Source organism: Carya illinoinensis, chromosome 14, assembly GCF_018687715.1.
Source record: "Carya illinoinensis cultivar Pawnee chromosome 14, C.illinoinensisPawnee_v1, whole genome shotgun sequence".
NCBI classification, from domain to species: Eukaryota; Viridiplantae; Streptophyta; class Magnoliopsida; order Fagales; family Juglandaceae; genus Carya; species Carya illinoinensis.
This window is the reverse complement of record NC_056765.1, coordinates 32,519,196-32,524,622: the sequence shown is the minus strand read 5'-3', so window position 1 is coordinate 32,524,622 and position 5,427 is coordinate 32,519,196. Positions and strand designations below refer to the sequence as shown.

The following is a 5,427-nucleotide window of genomic DNA, read 5'->3' as shown; positions in this document are numbered from 1 at the left end:
ATATAATCCCCCTTTTTATTTAAATTTTGAGACCTATAATGGCGAATGTTTGACATGTAGGTCGCCATTTCAAAGTGCTTTGACAAGGAAAATCCTGAAAATACACCATTAAATGGTTGGAACATTCATGGATTAGCCAAATGTAAATACAAATTAAAATTTGGCTAACAATCTCTTAAAATGATCTATATTAAAAGAGGTAAAATATAAATATTTTACTTGCTAACTAAAGTAACTCTCTATATATTATTTGTATGGTTACTATTCACCCAGTACCATTGAATAATTTATACTAATTTCTCTCATTTCTTTGCTACATAATAGTTGCACCACTAATTATTATTATTATTATTATTATTATTATTATATAGGTACTTAGATTCATACAATTTATAATGAATTTGAATTGCAAAATATGAGAAAAATAAATTAGATAAAAAAAATTAAAAAAACATTAAATTAATAATATATATTTTTTTATTATTTTGACTTATAGATAGATAATTGAACATGTGAATCTCTCTTGAATGGAATGAGTAAAAGGTAAAACATGTAATTTTAGCTTTGTCTTTGTCTTAGCCAATGAGAATGCTCAAATAAGGCAAAAACTTATCTATTTCAAATGGAAAATGATAGACACGACTCTTTTTACAATATTTTTATAAAACTATATTTTAAATGAGGGGTATTATTGTAAAATAGCCTATAAAAGTAAAATAAACCCAATTCATAAAAGAGAAAAGCCTATATGCCGCCTGATTCATACCGCTCAAGTGTACCGCTTGGTCAATTTTTTTTTTTACTTAGTGATAAAGGAAGTGATTTTAAGTGTATTGATGTATTTTTTTATTTTTAAAAAATATTTAAATATATTAAAAAAATGTGAAAAGAAAAAAAAAATGAAAATCCACTATCGGTCAAATGGAGCAGTGCTACTCAGGCGGTATAGTAGCTCGCTCCTTCATAAAATGAAAAATTATCCTCAATATCCCTACACTACATACCTATTAAAGAAAAGAAATAAAAAAAAAAATTATTCTACTCAGCAGGCCGTAGGTAGTGTAGGGTTGCTAAGTAAAATAAGTCTCGTGAAAAATGTTCATGCTTTATCAATGTAACGGTATCCTACATATTGAAATACTCCATGATTTCTAAACGATACAACTCCATGAGTTTTTCTACGTTATCAATTTAATCAGAATTTTGCCGAATTTCTTGGTTCAAAGAAAGGGAAAAAAAAAGTTTCAGCTTTGTCTCTCAATATATGTTTTTCATTGAGCCCTTGCTGATCATTGTTATGTGCGATTTGCTGGGCCATATGAGAGTGTTGTATGACTTAGATGGGTTGAGAAGGAAGCAAAATGGGATAGATCTTATAGCTATTAGTTTCTAAATAATACATAGATATTGTGAGCTGCCCTCTGATTATGCATTGGTTGTAATCCAAGTATTGGAAGCTCTTTATAGCCGTGTGAGCTAGGCAGGTTGGCTGTGGTGATTTGCATTTGCTGATTATATGTTACATGTGTTGTTGTGATGTGTATATGCTGTGGGAGTTATTTTTTATTCACAACATCAGTACAGTAGGAAGACCAAACAGCACCTTATAGTCAAGGTACAATGCTCTGTTATTTTTTATTATTTACATCTGAGAGAGTTCACTAAGAAAATGCCCTCCAACATGTCCCTGTAGGTTAAAGTGGCTAAATTGAGATTCGATGAATCTAAAAGTTATTGCAGAGGAATGGGATGCATAGTAGTTGCCAACCTCTGTGATCCTCAATGAAGGTAAATTAGTGGAAAAAGTAAGGGTTGCAAAGAAAGAAGAGTTGCAGCTGACTGAGAATTTTTGCTCCGGTAAAAGCAAACTGTAGTGCTCAAGTGACACCACTTGGCAGTTAATGAGTAAATGGGTAATTTACTATTTACATTGTGGAAGACATGGAATTAATGAGTGCTATTACTTGTGAAATATGGTTTTAAATGGTTTCTGTTTAGATTCGCTTATTTATTCATATTATTTTTTATTATTAATTATCCTCTACCCAAATTCTAGAACTTGAGTAGAGGAAGTTGCAGTCACATATATCGGTTTAGAAAATATTTAGAGAGGGAGATGAAATGAGAATTTTGTAAATAGTAGTAAGATCTGAGGACAACAAATTGCCTATACTAATTATGGGTGACTGACTATTTGGATGGACGCATCGTGGGATGGCCTCTTTATTGATGAGAAACTCAATACCTTGATTACCATTATGCAAAACTCGTCATAGTTAGATGTGGAGGTGAGTTCATTATTACTATTTGTCATATTAAGATTTTATTGCTTTTTCTTTTTCAGTTTGTCAGCACGATAGTACAGTACCTAATTCTACAGTGCATTATTATAGATACCTATTATAAGAAAAAGAAAAAGATAGTGCATATGATCAATAAAACATCATGTAGGAAAATTAGAAATCACTATCTAGTCATCCACTCAAATGCATGGAGTATTGACTGTCAAGACTCAAGACTGATGTGGAGGATTGTGTCATTGTGGCTATTTCATATTAATATTTTGGTGTTGTAAATTTAACTTTATTCCGATTTGTAGTTTTAAATTTAAATTTATCATTTGTGATTTGTAGTTTGATTTAGTCATTGTATTTAAATTTTAGTTTTTTAACTTTTTGTTGACAGTATTTTAGATTTTTTGAATTATTTTTAAATAGGGGTGGGCTAATCTAAATTTCAGCTTGGGTCGTGGGCCCAGGCCCAATCTGAATAGGGAAACTGGGCCTAGTTATGGGCAAGCCCATTCTTAACGTTTTTTTAAAGCGGTTGGAAGACACCTGGAAATTACCTGCAACAAATTAACAAAGACTTCTATGCAAGTCCATTTGTAGAATTATATATAATATTATAACTCTTTTCCAAATGGCAATGTTCATAAAGCATATATGATAGAATTAATTAATGGTGTCAGGCAAATAGAGTCAGTGGATTGGACCTACCATATTCATTCTTTAACCTTTTTCTTTTTTTAATTAAATATGGCGTGATTAGCGGTTAGAAGACTTCCAAGTGTATTTGCAGAATTGTGTTAAAAAAAAAAAAAAAAAAGTCTATTTGCAGAATTATATATTTGTAATCCCTCTTTTCCAAAAGGCATTGTCCATATATAAAAGCATGACATTGTATTGGATATATAAAGGCAAATAGATAGACTTTTGATGGCCTAAATAGATCATGATGTCGCATGATATACCTGGAACTTTCCAGCTCAGGTCTCTTCAGTGCGGCTAGCTTTTTTATTTCAATTCTTCTATATACAACCGCCGGTGAGGAGCCGACACGAATCGGCTGCCACGGCACGTCAGTTGATATTTTATTAAAAAAAATTAAAAATAAAATTAATTAAAATAAAATTTTATTATATACAAGCGTTACATATTAATTATATATTAATATTAATTTATTTATATTTAAAATTTAAATTAATAATATTTTTAATAAAATTTATTTTTTAATTAATCACATCATATTAATATACAGTTAATGCATGCAACTAAATTTTTCCATTAAAATATGCAGAAAAATGGGAGGGAAACTTAAACCAAGCCCCTCGATGAGTTGCTTGAGCTGAACCCAAAGAGTCTCACTCTCTGAACGATCCCGTCTGTGGTCGCCGCCGTGGACTGAACTGGTTGTTGCGCTCGCCGTTCGTCACACATTCCAGATTTGAGCCGCCGTCTACGTGGGTTGGACTCGATTTCCAGATCTGAGTAGTCGCGTCTCTGCTTCTTCCACTGCCACGGTTCTTTCGTATTTCTTTCTCTTCTTTGGACTTGATTTTCTGTTGTTCTTCACACATTCTCCTTTGGAAATTGTTCTTATTCTTATTCTGCTTGCAAAACGAATTGAAAAGGCGAAATGCGACGTTTTTTTGGCAAATATCAGAGCTTGAAAGCATTATTTTTGTCTAATCATGTTCTCTATTAGTTTTTCCTTTACATCCTGTTTTTTAGACCACATCTAGTCATCTTCTAGCAGTTTCCCATCACCTTTTAGGGTTTCGGTTCCACATAACCATCAGAAAGATGCTAGTAGTTTCATCCCAGCTGGAGAACACCTTCTCAAAAATTATAGAATTCATTCATTTTAGATTGAAGTGACTTAGAAGATGATGATGGTGATCATGATGAGTAGATTTTAGCGGTGCATGTTTTTTACAGGTTGAGAGATCAGGTGGCCATTCGGGGAGACCTTTTTGGCTCCCTTTCAAAGGACACATATATCTATCTGGGTCACTCGTTATTAAGGTATGGAAAATCATGCCCAAAACTTGTTTTACAAAAGGTCAGAAAGGAAACCTCTGTTTGTATTGTATTGTTTTTCTCTATCGTTTACAGTGCTTTACAGACAGTATTTATAGACAATATTTAAAGCAATCAAACCATGAATTTCAGATCACAAGACACGTACCCTAATGGAATTCCTTTCTTGTTATACGAATGTGCTGGAGTGCTCTGCCTTGGAGTGGTGCTACTGCATCTTGCTTCACTGGTGGCATTGTCCTTTTGTGTAGCAGCCTGTGCAAGTCCTTTGGCTTTTTTCTCGTGTGGCAGACTGATGCAGCGCTCTTTCCTTTTGTATAGGAGTCGGTTACAGTGCAATTTCTTTATCCTCAACACGCTTTAAGCCCCCAAAGATGGAGAAAAAAGATTTGCCTCATTCCACCAAATCGCCTTTCTTCTAAATTTACCCATCCCAGGATTTGCCGATACCCACCAAATAATTTTAAAAAAATGAAAATAAAAAACCAGTTGCTGAACCTTGAAAGTGACCAACTTTCTATATATATATATGATCCACATGCAGGGCCCGGAGATTACTTTTCTTTCTCTTTTTTTTTTTTTTTTACGAAAAAGTCTTGATTTATTTGTTATTGAAATTGCTTTTAGTTAATTGCATGCAGTGTTGATTATCATATATATGGTCAATATTGCTGCATGGTCCAAAATGTTTGTTGAGTCCCAGACATTGGTTGATTTTTTCTAGTCATGTCTCCGTCTCTGTCTCTATCTTACTAGTTTTTCTCCTAGGTCTATTAATTTATTATTGATCTTGATTTAAACTACTCATGGAAGTTGATAGATAAATGGTTTGAAACACAATATTGTCATTGGCATTATATATCGTGGGGGCAAGTTTGCTAAATATCCCAAACACAATAATCAAGATATAATGCAAGTCATACATGTTCTAATTGTCTACTACCTATAAAAAAAATTAAAAAAAAAAAAAAGCAATATAAGGAATCAAGGCAGGAAAACAAAATCATAACCCGCTGATACACAATCAAAAAGAAAAATTTAACATATAAAAAAGTAAATTGTTGAACATAATCAATTATTGAAAATCACTGTCACCTTAAATATC

At 32.5% G+C, this 5,427-nt stretch overlaps 1 long non-coding RNA gene across 1 annotated transcript; it reads left to right on the top strand.

Annotated features, from left to right (window-relative positions):
- Positions 1 to 3,597: 3,597 nt before the first annotated feature.
- Positions 3,598 to 5,147, top strand: LOC122293996. Its single transcript, XR_006237433.1, has 2 exons — positions 3,598 to 3,810; positions 4,221 to 5,147. It is a non-coding gene; the product is annotated as an uncharacterized LOC122293996 (long non-coding RNA).
- Positions 5,148 to 5,427: the final 280 nt, after the last annotated feature.